Genomic DNA, 18757 nt, shown 5'->3' on the forward strand with positions numbered 1-18757 from the left:
AGGTTTGTTTACGGATGCTGCGTACAGTGAAGGGTTTGGTGCTATTTTTGGTCCCATGTGGTGTGCTCAGAGGTGGCCAAATGAGTGGGTGGAAACCAGTTTAGTGATAAATACTGACTTTCTTGATCTCTTTCCCATTCTAGTAGTCATCACAATTTGCCCACAACCAGTCTGTAGTATTCTGGTCAGACAACATGACTATGATGGAATGCATTAATCAACAAGCAGCCCAGTGCAAGATGATCCTTAGACTGTTAAAAGATTGTGTTGCTGTGCTTAAAACTGAATGTCATTTGTAAATCCAAACGTGTGCCTGGTGTATTGAACAATGCAGCGGATGCTTTATCTTGTTTTAAGATGCACGCTCTGGGGTACCTTCACCCAGGAGCAGTGGAGTTCCCTACAAAGTTTCCGGGCAACTGTGATGGCTTGGTGCCCATTTACCACAGCCAGTGGAGAAATTGCAGGTGTTTTGGGCCCACCAATCTCAAGAGTCTGTGGATCCCTTGTTGGTGCATGAAGATGGCATACCACTCACTAGGTTTCAGTTCTGTAGGGTGGTTAGCAGTGCCCTGAAGGGGGCAAGTTTTGGTCCTACAGAGTATGGCTCACATTCCTTTAGAATCCGGGCCACAAGCACTGTAGCTGGGATGGGGTTACCGTGGCCGGCAGTGCAAAGGATCATCAGGTAGAGATCTGACTGCCCTTGGCGGATGAGGTCATGATTGGTGGGACACTTTAGGTCCATGTAAGGTATCCTTTTAGACCAAAATAACAGTGGAGACATGGGGCCCTCCAAGGGGTGCTGGCAGCAAGTCAAAAGGAGGTTGCAGGGTCATGGGGCAGCCGCTGACACGTGGCCCTTTCCAGGCCACCACCTGCGCACGTGCAGTGGGTGCAAGGTAGCAAATGCCACTGGGGGAAAGAAACTGGGTGTAGGGTGTGCCCGAGGTAGGTACCCTAGTGGGCAGATGTGCCCCTTGCACAGGACCATCCCGGTATGCGAGGTCAGTGGGTAGGGTCCTCCCATAAGAAGGGACCATCTATGTCCATTTTTATTTTGCAAGGGGTTATAAGAGGAAGGGACAGAGGTACTGAAGCTCTTTAAATTGACATGACTAGACCTAAAATTAATTTTGCCCAGGTACCGCTAAGGTCTCCCGCAACAAACTCCCACACCACCGCACAAGGATACCCAACACCAATCTTAGCTTGTTTTGCACATAAACGCACTCTTTTGGGTTTAGGGATCCTGAACTCCTGGCCATATTTTTTCACAAAAACACATAAATCAATCAACAATCATCAAAAATTGTATGCAGTAAACCCTCACATTTACATATTATTTACAGCGTTTAAGAAGCCTACCCTTGACAGAGTATGCTAATACATCATAATTCCTAACACTGAGTAAAGCAGTTCTCTCCTGCGTACACCAATGTTGGTGACTGTGAATGAGATCATGTCTGTTTGGCTAGTACACCTAGTCCCTGCCCCACCTCCCACTGTGAGGCCCAGTGGTAGGATCTCCATAGGGGATTCCTATCCCCTCCCAAACACACTTATGGCTACACCATGTGGAGGGAGCCCGTCTGCCCGCCAGGATACCTACCTCGGGTGCCCCCACCACCTTCAGGCTCCACCCTAACCCCCAAGGACAAGTGCTCGCTTCAGGCCTTTGCACATACGCAGGTATTTGGTCCTAGAGGCCAGATACCAGCGACCGCACTTCCCAGCCAGCACCCCTTGGAGGGTCCAATTACCTTGTCATCCTGCTCAGGTAAGAAAAGGTACCTAATTGTCCCCTCACCCTACCATCATCCCAATACACTTAAATAAGAAAATCTGCACAAACCACTCTCACAACACAAACTAACTGGAGCTCTTCGCAGAAGAATGTGATCAGCCCCCCACCCCCATTTTAGAACGAGGGATATTGATCACCAAGGACCCTGACCGTTCTGCCAATGAATATCCCCCAGCTGCAGCCCCCTGTGATGTCCCTCTTGTTTCTTGCTACCAATTCGCCCAGTCTGAGGGCCCCATAAAAAGCCAGGGTAAAAGCGGACCTAAATAAGGCGACCTCCCAGGAAGAGGTACAGATTTGCTTGAACGCAGTATTGATCGCAGCTTTACCACATCAATGGGACGCCTTAAATCTGGTTTGGTGCCCTAGAGACACTGCCAGCCTTTGAGAGCCCTTCTCACCAGGAAGGATCTTGTTCCGTCAGGCACCCCCCCTTAGTAGTGCAAAGAAAGAAATGGTGGCAGTGTGGCACCTTACACGTGCAACGTACCTCCCTTCCTCCTTCAAAGCCTCCAAAAAGGTCAGAATTTACATACCTGCCCCTCCAAGGAAATTAATATAGGCTGCAAACTTTCCCTCATAGGCCTTCCTTGTCCTGGGTGCTAGGCTGGCTGTCACGAGGTCCGGTATTCATTGGCACCAATTTGCCACAGATGTTCCGGGAAGGGGGCTGGAAACTCCTCTGCTCCCATGAGATAGGACCTAAAAACATGCATCTTGGAACGGGAAAGGGCATCAGCAGCGTTATTCAAAACACCAGGCTCATGCTTTGTTCTGAAAATCACATTCATCCTCAAATATAGCAACACAATCTCCTTCAGTAGTCCCAGGATCATCTTGCACCTAGCCGCTTGGTGGTTAAACCATTTCACCACTGACATATTATCCGACCAGAAAATCACAGACTGGTTGCGAAATCCCTATGACCAGATTAATAATGCCACCAGAATTGGAAATAGTTCCAGAAAACTGATATTAGCTACTAGGCCCTCTTGGACCCATTCCGTGGGCCATCGTTGTGCACACCAGGCAGTACCACATATAGCCCCAAAACCTTCACCTGTAAAAAGGCCCAGCCCTTCGTTGGATGTACGTAGGCTCTGCCACACGACTGTCCCTTTAAAGTCACGCAGAAAAGACTCCCAAATCCTCAGATCCTGCTTGACTTTACTGGAGAGCCTAGTGTGATTATGTTTGACCTTCAATCCTGACATAGCCTGAGAAATGGACAGAGAGAATGAACACCCCATGGGGATGATTCGCAGAGTGAAATTGAGCTGGCTCACCAAACATTGCAACTGGTGCAGTGTGATCTTCTGTACCCTCAAACATGCCTGCAAGGCTTGAGAGAAAGACATGACTTGTCCACAGATGCTTGGACACCCCAGCCACCGAATCCAATTTGATCTCTAAGAATTCAGTTGTAGTGCAGGGCCCCACCGTCTTGTCATCCGCAAGTGGGACTGCGAACTCACGCTTGAGATTCCGAAAGCCCCCCAATGCACCGGCACACTGATAGACCCAGGGGGACCAAGAATGAGGAAATCATCCAAGTAGTGAAGTATCCATTGATGTTGTGATTTGTGCCTAAAGACCCACTCCAAGATTGTATTAAATTTCTCAAAACAGGAAAAAGACACGGAGCAGCCCATTGGCAGATACCTATCAAAATAGTACTTCCCTTCCCACTGGAAACTCAAGAGAAGGAAGTCATCAGGCTGGACCAGTAGCAACCAAAAGACAATTCAATGTCTGACGTCACCATCAGAGCTCCAGGCCCCAGCTCACGCTGCATTTGAATTGCTTGATTAAAAGAAGCATACCTGACAGAACAAAGTGCCCCATTAATAGCTTCATTGACAGATTGGCCCCTTGGAACAGACAGGTTGTGTCAGCTTCTTTCTTGGGGACTACTCCTAGCGGAGAACAGAGAAAACCCTGCATGGGAACTTCATGAAACGGTCCCACTACCTGCCCAAAATTCAGCTCCTTGAGAATCTTAGCCCTAGCCACCTCAGGATTGGACTTCAGAGACAACTGGTTCTCACAATGGGGTGAGCCTACATAGCCCTGATCCGGGATCCTGAAACCACCCCTAAAGCCTTGATGCATTACCTGTGCTGCTGCGTGATTGGTGTAGGAATTAAGCCAAGGGATATAGCCAATAGGTTAACGGAGATGAGGCCTTAACGAAAACCGAAACACCATGCACAGTTCCTGCTGAATCATCGCTCCTGCTTCTTGCCACCTTATCTTGTGATTTCTTGAAACACTTGAATTCGGGGTGGGAGGCCAGGCCACAGAAAGAACAGCAGTGTATGAAAAGGCAGGTCCCCGGAGACCATAAGCACGTATGCCAGTTGAAATCCCAGCAGGCCCCTCTCTTGGCCATACTCCCCACGACAGTGCCCGAGGCAGTTCCGAACGCCCCCCCGGAAGGGCTGGCCTCCCGACCCCTGTGTTCAGTTTGTGTACCGCAGCCAAGTAATTATATGAATCTGATCCCATCCTAAGTTAGGCTTATTGGCCTTGATTCTTCTAAAATCACTATTGTAATCTTTCCATGCAGTACCACCATACTTATCATGTGCTCCAACGATCCTGTTCTGGTAACAGGCTAACTGGACTCCTACATCACTGAAGCATTCAACTAAAATGGCCTGATAAGTAGAGAAAGCCTTTACACAGTTGGACAGTGACTCCTTAACTTTCTTTCTCTGAGGCCAATGGCCACACTCACTCGAATGCACACATTCTTTACACTGCTTCACCTCATCCTTGTCGGATTTGTCAACAAGTAGTTCAAAAATATCAACGTAAGCCTCTTTCCAAATCTCGCTCACCTCAGTCTTCACATGGAGCCCTAATTGTTCAAGCTCAGAGCGAATATCACCCAGGTCCATAGGAGAGGGGAAGCGTGACCAGTACCTGAATTTGTCACTTCCTGGTTCAAAGAAGACGTCACCTTAGTGGTCGCCACTGCTGGTGCATTGCCCGGCTAGTGGGTGGATACCCCTGGTGCTGAAGCAACTTGCTGGGCAGATAATGCTGGAGCAGGGGGCCACCTGACCCTCAGCTGGACAAGTTAATGACAGGGGGTTGGCTTTTTGCGTCCCTTCACTATGCTCTGTCCCCAGCTCTTTCCCCCTGGCTACCTTTCACAGTGTCCAGATGCGAAACCAAATGCTGAGCCCTCTCCATAATGTTGCTTTGACTAGTACCCGCCAACAGGCCCCCCACTAGTGAGGCGGACAGCATACCCACCTCAGAAAGCCATGGTAACCATGAAGCCAAGTGCCCTACCAGGTCCTGCTGGCCAACTTCCTCACTGTAGGAAGCCCCCGTAGTCATAGTAGACCCATCACCAACTTCTACCACCCCTGCCACACTATCAGTTGGGGCGTGAACAGTAACCTGACTGGTACAAACACTAGTGGGCTGAGCGCAGTTAACACCAGCAGCGATTGAACCACTGACTGTAATGAAAGAGCCTGGGTGAGGCTAGCCCCTCTGGAGTCACCACCCAATCTGTCCCCTGCACTAGGATGGGCCGCCTTACCTCCACTCGCCCTGAATCAGCCCCCTTGCACTTCTTCTGCCCTCGCCTCCTCTTCGGAACCCGGGGAATGCCTTCCTGGGAGGTACACCTGCCCGCTGGGGCCTGTCCGTCTGAATGCTTTGTAACACCTCAAGAACAGAGGGCAGAGACCTCAAGGATGCTATGGCCTGATCTATAGAATCCATCCTGAGCATCAGAGCATCCTAAGCATCATAGTGCCTCCGTGCATGAGCACTTCGCACCTCAGCTGCCATGATGCAGGAAAAACAAAAACACCACTACTCTAATGGGCGACTACACCACTCAGACCAGGTCAAGACACCTAGCCCACTGAGAAACTCAGAATTGTAGAAGACACAATTGCACAGAATGCACCATGTATTCTAGCTGCAGACAATCATTAGCTAAGAAAAACCCAGCATGCACCTTTAATCAAAATATGCTCCCACTGGCACTCCTTGACTGTGCCTACGACCTTCAAACAAGCATCTTAGTAGCCACAGGTGAGTGCTCCGCCTCACAATCTGCTGCAAAACAAGGTCCATAAAAGGATGAAAAAATTACCACTCCACTCCTGCACACCAACCCTTAACCTTAATGTCTGATTTATCCCCCATATTGGTCCCAAAACAAGCCCCACAAATATTACCGAAGGCCCCACAGCACCAGGGGCCACAAACTCTGGTCAGGTGAGCTCTACTCCAACCTGTACGGCTCCCCTTGAGGCACTCTGGACTGCTCGTGACACTGCAGGCAAGCTTGCCCCCAGCGTCCTCCTGGCGAATCTTGAGCCTGCAATAAAACGAGAGAGAAAGCGAACAAAACAAAAACACACAAAAAAAGGAAGAAATAGGAGACCTCCATGGTTTTGATCACGGCCGGCGAGCAGAAGCAAGAGACCTGCTCGGCGACCGCGCACACCTTTTAAAGGTGGGCCTCCCATGTCATTGCTGCACGTAGCCCCGGAAGCAATTGAAGTGCCTCCGAGGCTGCGGCAACCAAGCCACCAATACCATGTGCCCTCGTTAAGGGCCCTCCCCTCCCATATACTTCTGGCCTGGCGCTGCCGCCATAAGTGGGGCCCTCCTGATTTGCCCATGTTAGAGCGAACACAGTTTCCTGTGTCTCTGTGTGTGCAGTTCTGGTTAATATTTGTCCTTCAGCATTTGGTAAAAGACACAAGTATCCAATCCAAGCTGTACACTACTAAACTGACCACTTGTGAGGAGGCACCCGATGACATAATCACCAATCCTAGTGCAGCACACATGTCAATCAACCAATCGCAGCAAAATAACTAATGATGTAACACGCAGCAGCTCTCACTTTGTACCGTTCAGCTTCTCATAAGCAAAATATCAAGAATCAAGAAATAAAATAATAACTCTTGTCTGTTCCAATAAAATAAAACAAATTCAGCAATCACTCTAGGAACATGGGGCATAGTACCCTCCTGGCACTAACAAGCATACAAAGAGAATTATTGGCCAGAGGGAAATCACCCTAACTAGCACAGTCTACTCCTGTGTGCAAAGGATCAACCAAACACCAATCTCAGTAAGCACAATCTCAAATAGTAGTTTATTAAGTCCTTATTGTGGAGTGGCCGATAGAACTTCATGATCCAACACCTCAACCTTAACAGACAAGACAAAAACCTCTTAATATAACTGTTTATCTATCTGGAATAAGGTGAATCCAATAACCAAACTTTAACTCTTGTAGTAAGTGCATTAATCTTCATAATCCCATGCAATAAATACAAAAAAGCACTTCAATTCCTAACCTCAACATTGAGCCCGCTTGGACCCAAAGTCAGACTGCATCTCAAAACACAACAAATAATCAAAAACCGTAAACACAGAAAAACTTGACAACTTACGATAAAAAAGCATAACCATACATATACTCACACCCCTGGAACACTGCAACCTTGGTCAGGAATGCTGGAATGCCATTAATACTTTGATTGGGACCATGGAAGCTCAGGAATGTAGGCTAGGTTGGGAAGATTTGAACTGTCTCGGGGGGCAAATCTGAATTCTTCTAAGAAGCCTTAGTGAAAACCACCCTCTGCTACCAAATTGATTGTGTGCTTTTCTTTGTGCAAACTCTGGTGCAAATTCAAGGCTATCAAGTGCTTTCTGATGAATCTTTAATCCCAACTGAGGCTAAACAGTAAAATTCAGTACATTGCAATAACTTGAACCACATTAGACTTCACAAGGAAGATAGAGAGTTGTTAAGTTTTAAACCATAATTGTTTAATTAAAGGATTAGCAAAATTGCAACTCAAATCATCAAATTAGTTTAAGTCAATGAGCAAAGACTTGAATTAAGTCAATATTTTTTATGCAATTCTAAATCTTAAAAGCCAAGATGAACTATGATGAAGTTGTCTTAAAAGGAAAGTTAAATAAAATCAGTTTTCCTATGAAGAGAGAACCCTACACTGCTAAGTCAGAAAAAAGGGGGTTCTCCCTAAGAGTCAGGCAAAGAAGCTGGCTGAGCATTTCTGTTTTATTAAAATTCTTTTTATTATATATTTCATAATATGCACAAGAGAGGGTGGTGCACATCAGACATCACATTTCATAATTCAAATATAGTTGCAAATGTATCAAAGAGCAGAGCATTATTCACTAATTTCATGATATCTTCCAATGTACTAAGCCAACAGCGGGTCATTTAAAACAAAATACAAAGTGGAGAGTGCAATGTGCAAATAATATGAGAAAATATGCGAAATTCAAGAACCATACTCAGTTCATACCTCTCCAAGGCAGATCTTCTTGAGAAATTCCTAAAAGCTCAAATTGTCCATGTCAAGCTTCTGCTGCCACTTATTTGCATGCTTTTCCAGATCATCAGACAAAAGGTACCCTAATATATTATAAATTTGGCTGATTGTACACTCCGAACTACTCCACAATGTCTCCATCAAGGTTTGCTTTAAGAACCAGTACTGCCCCGCTCCTTTTTTTAACAGAATATACCTGACTTGAAGATACTTAAAAAACTATGTCCTATCAAGCCCAAAATCTGCCTGCAGCTCCTTAAAAGACACATTTTGCCCCCCAACAAACAAATCCTCCAGTCATTTGAGCCCTCTCTCCTTCCATTCAAGATAGTGCGAATCCAAAAAATATCGGGGGAAGGATGTGAGGCACTTGCACTGGAGTAGAATAACTATATCTGCCAATCCCAATTTTCTTCATTACAACTGTCCAAATCTTAAAAGCGTCCAGCAGCATATTAAATCTATCTTTCTTGTAGCTTAATTTGATAATCTTTAAAAAACAACCTTTAGCTGTTTCCCATTAATAATTCATATGTAATGGGGACACTCTCGTTCAACATGCAATCTTCCTGTCTCCCTACTATTAGGGTTTTCATGCATTGTAATTCTGCAGCCCACTGATAATACCTAAAATTGGGTACAGACCATCCTCCCTGCTCTCTGTTAGCATCATACATCTAAGGGCCCTTTTAGCTTTAGAATATGACCAAATGAAACTATTCTCCATATCTTCCATCAGTTTGAACCATCTACCTTCGAATTCGAGTGGAATGGCTCTGAAAACATAGAGGACTTTTGGAAAAAATACTATCTTACTAACATTACATCGACCAATGATAGAAAGGTGCGAATTATTCATTGTACGTAAATCCCCTTTAGCCTTACTGAGTACCGGTGTCGAATTGGTTTCAACCAGCTTTTATGAATCAGCTTCTATGCTTACTCTCAAATAAACATCCTGTTTCCACTATATGAGTATCTGTATTTGTTCACTACCAGCTGGGTCTTAGACTGATTCAGGTAATACCCAGAAATCCTCCTGAATTCCACGGCCTCCCTTGCTATCTCTCAAATGACTACTCTCGGGCCTGTGGTCACTATTGGTATATCGTCGGTGTATGCCAGCATCTTGGTGCTACTTCCCTGAAAGCACATAGGTGTAATCAGAGCATTGCTTTCCAGCTTTCTTATGAACGGATCTATATGTAAGACAAACAAAAGAGGGGAACAGAAACACCTATGCCTTGCACCTCTCATTATTCAGATAGAATTGGATTGACCCCCTATATCCTGAAGCATGGCACTAGGGTTCCTATACACTGCTTGTATTGCCCTAATGAAACATTCCCAAAATCTATACCACCTCATGAGTAACCAGAGATAATTCCAAGTTGCTCTGTTGGATGCTTTTTCAGCATCCAGCAGGGCAAGAGGCATTGGACTCTGACTCTTCTGCAGTGTCAAACAAACTAATAAACCACTGAATATGGTCAGTAGTGACCCTCCCTGGTATAAAACTGCATTACCTGTGGATACCAATTTTCCAATGATTTGGCTTGGCTCGCAGCTAAGACTTTAGAACAGACCTTAGTCTCACAATTTATTAAAGTAATAAGTCTTTACCATCCAGGGTCCTGCGGAGGCTTCCCCTTTTTTAAAAACACTACTTTTTTGTCAGGGCCCAAGACTCTGGTTAGTGTTGCCTCCTTTGGGTTTCCAGAAAGTTCTCTGTAATTATATCTCTGAGGGATGTAAAAAATAATTTATAAAATTCTAATGGAATTGTATCCATTCCCACTGCTTCTCCAGAGGGAGGATCCATGGGAGCGATGTCGATCTCATCCTTACTAGCAAGGGCCTCAAGCACAGCCTGATCCTCAGGGCTGATTTTCCACCCAGAAATCTGACTTAAATATCCTTTTCCTCTTAATATTCTTGGATATGTGATAACGCGTCCAGCCCTTATAAATTACCTGTACCTGGACACGTTGGAGGTCGGTGAATCTTTTAAGCGAGTCGGGCTCTCCTCATCCTAAAATAGTCGAGTCACTCAGATCAATAATCAATAACTATTGTAGTCGGTAATCAATACTCAATTAATGGATCAATATAGCACATCAGAAATCAATAACAGTTGGTATTTCGGCGCACCATGACCTTTCAGTCATGAATAACCACACCAGTTTATTAAAAGTTAGTGAATTTATTTCCCTATATTAACAAAGCTAGCACGATATATATATGTCTCAAAAACAATTGATATATGTATATGAACATTACTAGCTGTCCATAACGGCGGAAGAAACGCAATCTACGTAAAATCTGAATAATGATACACTCTATTATCGCAATGCAAATCACCAATATGACTAACTGTATTTGACTAATTGCATACATTGGTCAGCATAACAAGATTTCAATTTAGCATGGTACATTGAATGAATACCTCGACTAACCTCTAATTAGCATCGGCATGTGGGGCTTCATGCAAAACGAATTTAGTCAACACAAATTTGGAAAACTTCTAGCTAGGACCCTATCAAAATAGCAGTTGGTACCTAAAAGGAAAAACACAATGCGTAATACATTTATCCTTTCATATTTACCAAATACAATCAGCATTCAAGAAAAGTCTTTGTCCTTCAGGTACCGATTGATCAGCATGGGGAAAGTTTCAAAGGGGCAAAGTTAAGGGCAAGCTTCCTTGTAGCGACAAGGAGAATGGGGCAAAGTTACTGCATGGGCAAGACGGGGGCAAATCAAAGTTAAATTCTCTAGGGTGAGAATTCTTAAAGTCTCTTTCTCTCAGATAGAGAAAAGGGCATCAGGGTGTCGTCCAAAATGGACTCTGACATCAGGCTTCAAACTGGCATCGAAGAAAATGGCTGACTTCTCTTTGTCCGGTGGGTTTAAGTAAGAAACATTCCAAATTCTGCAGGGTCTTCCATTGGAGGGTTCATAGGTTGGCTTCAAATTGTCCAATCAAAATTGTCTTTTACTAGCGCTCATTTATGCATACACTGTCCTTGGAGCCTTGGAACACAAATTGTAACATGGTTTGCCAATTATTTTACTATCTGTACCTTCATTGTCCGCACCTGCAGAGACTGACCTTGTATCAAAGGGGATGAAACCGGCCTAGTACGAAACCTTGGAGATAAGTGTACCAGTCAGCTCTACTGGAAAAATACAACTTCAAGCAAGAACATATGTTTCATTAGTTCAAGGAAAAAAAACACGCAGTTAGAATTTGAAACCAGGCAACTAGGCCAAAGCCTGTACTAAATTTAAGCTAAGCAAAACAGTTTTCAAACAAGAAATCATGGCATATATTTGCGATTATGACGGATTACTACATTTTCAATATTTCATGATTAATAAAGCTCGTTTACAATGATGGCGAACTACCCCGAGGGCACAATTTCCCTCGTACATTATTTTCTTTACTAAAATCACACTACATTACATGTTTTGATTATACGATATGTATGAATGTATGTCGGACCTTCTTTTTCTGCGTCATCAATCCCTCCTCTGATGACTAATTATGTCATCACATCAAATCTACCCACAAATTTTATTCCATTAAAATTCTGTATAGTAATTTGGCACTTCAGTCAATTCCCTTTTTCTTTTAGTCCCTTTTGACTTTTCTCGATATATTTCCACCATTTTTTTCTCTATTTTCTCTTCTCTTTTTCTTTTGTTCCTTGCTTTTAACATTTTGAAAGCCTTCCATGTTCCCCAAGAACCTAATAGACAAATTAATATTATTATTATTCCCTTTACTATTTTTATTTACAATCCGTTCCAAACGTTGCTGAGCCAATTTCCCACAGAAGCAAATCCTTTTCCAACTTTCTCCCAAACTCCGGGTTCTTTCAATTCCTTTAAATCTACACTTTCTTTAGTTAAATTTGTAAGCATCGTTCTAATTTTCCCACTGCTGTCTGGTATATATGTACAACAGTGACGCGTACCAAGCATTTTGCAAACGCCGCCATCCTTTGCTAAAAGAATGTCTAAGGCAAGCCTATTTTGAAGAGTCATAGCTCTTTCTGCAGCAAGTTCAGCATCCATCAGGATTATAGCTCCTGAAAACTTTGTCAGCATGTTATCCACAATAGTAGACAACTTTCGTATTTTGATTGAATTCAATATGACTCCTACTGAAGGAATCAATGCTCCAAATATATCTCCTACCACACCAGAAGCTGTCTCCCTTTTCTGAACATGATGTGATTCAGACAGCCTTGGAAATTTCTTTAAGTCGTCTAGTTGGTAAACTTTTGGGAATACTATTCCCAAATAACACCTCCCATACCATCCTTTAGGAAGACGATAATAGGTGTTAAGTCCACAAATATAATATACCCCTGGAATCACTGGGTCTTGTCCATTCAGCATAAACGTCCACTTAGGTTGAAACAAAAACGTATGTTTGCATTCACTCGTTCCCACAAAAACTGTGTCATAGTATGATTTATGTCTATGTATACAAAATCTCCCTACATGCAATGTATCTAAAGCTATTTTCCCTTGTGTCTTTATTGCAGCAAAAGCATAATTATCTACAGATGTTCTTTCGTGTAATTCCCTCTCTAATTTCTCCTTCATTTCATTCTTCCTATCATCAGTGCGGTCTAAAAATTCTATTTCTACTTGTGAAAGCAAGCATGTAAGGTTCTCTCTATGTGCGTGAGCGGTGTGAAAAGGTGACAACGGCTCAAAGAATTCTCTCATTAATTTGAAATAATAATCTCTAGCGATTTTACTCAGGTACTCAATTATGGGGACATATGCAAATGTAACATCGTAATTAGTGTAGAAATAATGAATGTCCTTTTGACCATAAAATCTAGAAGCTATTATACTACATGTAATTCCAAACGTAAGAGGCATGCTGTGATACGTTACCCCTTCCACTACTGAGGTAGGTATTTGTGTACACACATAACAATCTTTCGCATCCATGGTCTCAACATACTCACTCAGCAAGCGATAGAAAACGTTATACGAAAGTTCCTTCTTATCATGCAAGTGTCTCTCATCTTGTTCTAGTCTTTTCAGAGCTGTTAGTTCAGTAACGATAATAGGTTTAGAAGTAGAAGCATCATTCGTCTCACTCTCATTTTTACCATGCATTCCAAAAATTATTGCTACAATTATTAGTACGCATACAGTTATTAAGCCTATACACATGTATTTACAACACTTCATCTTACGCCCCGGTGTAGTGAAGCTAGTCATGATCTGTATAGAATCAGAAAGCTGAAGACACTTTATCAAAGCGTATTTGCAAGTATTTACAAAGCTGAACGAGTTCAATGTTCACACAGTTTCTATAGCAGCTTAGTCTCTTATCGGTTAGCAGCGTTGTCTCAAAATCGGTTTCAAAGTCAATCAAGTTAGCAATGTCTTAGCCGGTTGAAAAGTCAATCAGGTGATCAATGTTTTCAATCAACAGAGTCCATGAAGTTTTTATTTCCAAAATGAAGTTCTGCCTCTTCGTTCTCAAGACTGAGGGATACGAATTCGTCTGACCAATCGTTATTGGCTATGTATGCCCACTCCGGACCGGAATACCTCCTGCTCGGTATCCTTTTTCTTTTCAATTTTGCATCTCTCTTTGATTCTTTCTCACTGGTACTTTCCTCTTTGGCCAAGTCCTTTTCTTCACTTGGTGTTGGTACTACGACAGACACTTCCTTTCTTTTCTCTTTCACTCTTGGCCCTTCACTGTCATTCAACGTTTCTCTAGTTCTCAATTTTACTGGCGATATGCTTGGTCTCCTTTTCGCACTGGGTCCACTTGATGGACCTGCAGTCTCTTCTGAAGGAGTTTGAGCAGTTTCGTTCTGTTCTGCCTTGTCCCCTCCTTCTGGGGAGTCAATCAGGTTTTCCTTTTCTTTTTCTGTATCGTCTGCTTCTGGGAAAGCCCTCCTCTGATCAGGCTCTCATGCTTCTTCACCTGTTTCGAGCCCTTTGTCACCGTTACTTTCTTCAAGCTCTTTGTCACTTTCAGCTGCTTCAGGCTCTTTGTTACCTTCAGCTGCTTCGTCGCTTTCTGAGGCTCCTCCTTGGTCTTCCCCAAGTGAATCAGTTGCTTCGTCCTCAGAAAATATTTCTCCCTCTTCTATTTCTGCCTGTTCGCTTCTAGTTCTTTTTCGCTCTATCTCAGCGCTTGGTACTTTGTTATCAGGTACTGGCAACTTCAGCGCTTCAACTTCCTCGTCTGTGGGACACAATACCCTCTTTGTATGACTGGCGTGAATCCAGTTGGGAACTCCCGCACACTTCACAGCGGTGGTAGTCGTCAAAATCACTTGAAAAGGTCCTTTCCAACGGGGTTCCAAACACGACTTCCTCACGTGCTTCTTTATCACGACCCAGTCACCTGCTTTCAGGGCATGTCCTGGACCTTGGATCGGTGGCAAGGTAGTTGCCTCCACCTGGTGAGAGAAAGAGCGAACCACATCAGCTAGACCTTTGCAGTAGTCTAACACCATATCATCTGTAATATTCAAAAGCGCATTTGCAGGAACTGCCGGAAGTCTCATAGCTCTGCCCATGAGAATCTCGTGTGGGGACAGTCCAGTCTTTCTGTCAGGAGTGTTTCTCATTGACATTAGTACCAAAGGCAATGCGTCAGGCCATTTCAAGTTTGTTGATGCGCATATTTTTGCCATTCTTGATTTCAATGTGCCATTCATTTGCTCCACTAGACCTGATGCTTCAGGGCGGTAGCTACAATGCAGCTTTTGCTCAATGTTCAGTGCTGCACAAAGCAATTTTATTACTTCATTATTGAAGTGACTTCCCCTATCTGATTCTAAAGAGATCGGGAATCCAAAACGTGGTATTAACTCTCTCAAGAGTAGTTTTGCAACTGTGAGACTGTCATTTCTGCGTGTAGGGTATGCTTCAATCCAGTGACTAAAAATGCACACAACCACCAACACATACTTCAAGCCTCCATGCACAGGCATCTCAATGAAGTCCATTTGCATCCTGCTGAATGGACCCCCTGCTCTTCCAATGTGGCTCAAATTTACTACGGTTCCCTTCCCTGCGTTCATCTGTTGGCAAATGACGCAACGGTGGCAAACTGCTTCAGCAACTTGACGGAATTTGGGGTTAAACCAATCAGTTTTAAACAACCTAATCATGGCATCCCTCCCAAGATGAGCTTGTCCATGGTACAATCTGGCTATCTGTGTCAAAAGGCTGTTTGGAAGAACGAACTTCCCTTCACTTGAAACCCATAATTCATCTAGTCTCTTTACACATTGTGATTTGGTCCACAAGAGTTTCTCATCCTCACTGACATCATTCTGTAAGGATTTCAATTCGTCCATCGTATCTACCACCTTTAGAGCAAATATTTTGCTTGGTTCGAGTTCTGGTTCACTTATCAAATTCCATTCATCCCTAAGCAATATACAGTTCAATGCGCAAAACCTTGCGACTTGATCCGCATATCCATTTCCCAGGGAAACATAGTCTTGTCCCTTCGAGTGTGCACTGCATTTTACCACTGCTACTTCTCCTGGTAGTTGGATGGCATGTAACAATTCTCTTATTCTCTCTCCATTTTTCACTGGTGATCCTGAAGAGGTCATGAAGCCTCTCTGTGACCACAATTGTCCGAAATCATGCACTATTCCAAACCCGTACTGGCTGTCAGTGTAAATGGTAACTTTCATCAATGCAGACAGTTGGCAAGCTCTAGTAAGGGCTACCAATTCTGCTACTTGTGCAGAGTAAACTCCTTGAAGCCAAGATGCTTCCAAAACACCTGTTACTGTACACACAGCGTACCCTGCTTTCAATATACCCAGTGCATCTCTTAAACATGAACCATCAACAAAAATAATTTGATAATTTTCTTCCAATCGGGTATCTTTGATATCAGGTCTTGGTTTGGTGCAAAATTCAGTCACCTGAAGGCAGTCATGCTCGACGTCTTCAGCGTTCTCAATTTCAGCATTTTCACTGGGAAACAAGGTTGCTGGATTCAACGTAGTGCACCTTTTCAGCTGCACATTAGGTGATCCCAGAATTATTGTTTCGTACCTTGTGAGTCTAGCACCCGTCATGTGCTGTGTTCGGGAACGTGTCAAAAGTATCTCAACTGAGTGAGGGACCATGACTGTTAAAGGGTGTCCCATCACTATTCCTTCACTCTGAGTGAGGCTGATACCAACTGCGGCTACTGCGCGCAAACACCCTGGCAGTGCTGCTGCGACCGGATCCAAAGTAGCTGAAAAATATGCTACTGGTCTGTTTACGCCACCATGGGCTTGGGTCAAGACAGACAAGGAACATGCATCACGTTCATGACAAAACAATGTGAAAGGCTTTGTGTAGTCAGGCATACCTAAAGCTGGAGCCCTGCACATGCATTCTTTCAATTCAATAAAAGCATCCATCTCCTCTCCTTTCAGTTCAATTTCATCCAATGCATCCTTCTGGGTCAGTTTCAGTAAAGGCTTTGCTAGAGTTGAGAAGTTAGGAATCCATTGGCGACAGTAGCTCACCATTCCCAAAAACTTCCTCACCTCCCTCCTCGTCTTTGGGGGACTCATTTGAAGTACACTTGTTATTCTTTCCTTCATTATTCTCCGTGACCCATTCTCTATTTGGTGACCCAAATATTTCACTTTCTTCTGACAGAACTGTAATTTTGAAGGAGACACCTTGTGTCCATTCCTTCCCAAATGGTTCAATAAGGCAATGGTGTCGGCTGTGCAGTCACTTTCTGTCTTGGATGCAATCAGTAAGTCATCAATGTACAGTACTAGGGTTGACTCGAATGGCAATTCTAACGCTTCCAAATCTTTCTTTAGAATCCGATTGAAAATTTACGGTGACTCCGAAAACCCTTGAGGAATTCGACACCAACTGTAAACTCTGTCTAAGAATTTGAAACAAAAGAGAAATTGGCTGTCCTCATGAAGAGGCACCGAAAAGAATGCTTGTGACAAGTCGATGACTGAGAACCACTCAGCATCACAAGGGACTTGAAACATTATCACAGCTGGATTTGGTACTACAGGGCAACATTTTAATATTATGTCATTTATTTTCCTCAAGTCCTGCACAATTCGGACCTTTCCACTTGGCTTTATTAGTCCCATAATTGGTGAATTACATGGACTGCTTAACACTTCTTTCAGTACTCCCTGTTTTACAAACTCATCAATGAGTTGGGCGACTTTCATGAGGGTGTCTTGTGCCATATGGTACTGTGGGGTCTGGGGAAAGGTTACATTGGGTTTTAGAGTCACTTTCACTGGTTCCACTCCTTTCACCAATCCCACCTCTTTCCCTGTCATATCCCACACTTCTTTTCCCACTGTTTCCTGTAACTCAGCAGGAATATCTGCTTCAGTGATCATCGGATAAAGGGTAATCAGGGGATACTCTTCATCGACAGTCTCCATCTCATCCCCTCCTACACTGTCCTCTTCTTCCCCATCACTGCTCGTCTGAATTCTAATTCCATCGTTCGAACACATAATTGAACATCCCAATTTGCACAATAGGTCTCTCCCTAACAGTGATATCGGGCTTGAGTCACATACCACAAAATTATGTGTCCCTTGATAGTTACCAATTCTGACTTGTACTGGATCTGTGATTGGGTTCGTCAGGTACCTGTTTGCTACTCCTACTACTTGAACTGTTCCGATGAAAGTGGCAAATTTGGTACTTAAATGCTCCTGACAGTGGAACGTGTAGCTCCTGTGTCAACCAAGAATTAAACCCGATGACCCATAACTCTTCCCTCCACATACGGACCCTTTTGATCAACTTCCAAAGATGCTGCAAGCACACAATTTCCCTCCTCAACTGAACTTCCACTCTCCCATACATCGTTTATTCCATTCTCGCTGTGTAGTGGGAATTGGTGTACTGTGTCATTTTGACTCATTCCCTGACCCGTGACCTGTTGAGGAAGCATTGCTTGCTGCTGATTCATTGGTGCTAAGGGTATTTGCATTTGCTGATTAGGCACCATAGGAAACTGCTGTTGCACTGGCTGCAATTGTGTCATTTGCACACGAGGCATTTGCACCTGTTGCTGTTGCATGGGTTGTAAACCCTGCATCTGGTTTATATTGTTTTGAAAATTTGGGTTCGGACCTCTCAATTTTTGTCCTCTCATAGTCTGAAATGCATTGACATCATTGTTTTGCTGACCTACACCTTCCTGCACCATCATTGGGCACTCCCGTTTCCAATGCCCGACAATTCCGCACGTGTGACATGGCATCACCTTCTTCATTGCCTGTATACCATTTGGAATCATAACGGTATTCAAATCAGGACCATTATTCACAAAACCTCCTCGGCCTCTGCCTCTCATCTGCGGCTGAAACATAGCATTTCCCTGCTGCTGCTGCGCCATCTGTTGTTGAAAACCTTGCAAACCTTGTAAACCTGTCGGAGCTGCTCTGAGCTGCATCACCATCACCTTTTCTTTCAATCTTTTCTGCTTTGTCTCAATCTCATCACTGCAGTATTTTGCATAATTCAACACTTCATCGATCGACTTTGACTGCCAACAAATCAAATGCGATTTAAT

Source organism: Pleurodeles waltl, chromosome 1_2, assembly GCF_031143425.1.
Source record: "Pleurodeles waltl isolate 20211129_DDA chromosome 1_2, aPleWal1.hap1.20221129, whole genome shotgun sequence".
Lineage (NCBI taxonomy): Eukaryota > Metazoa > Chordata > Amphibia > Caudata > Salamandridae > Pleurodeles > Pleurodeles waltl.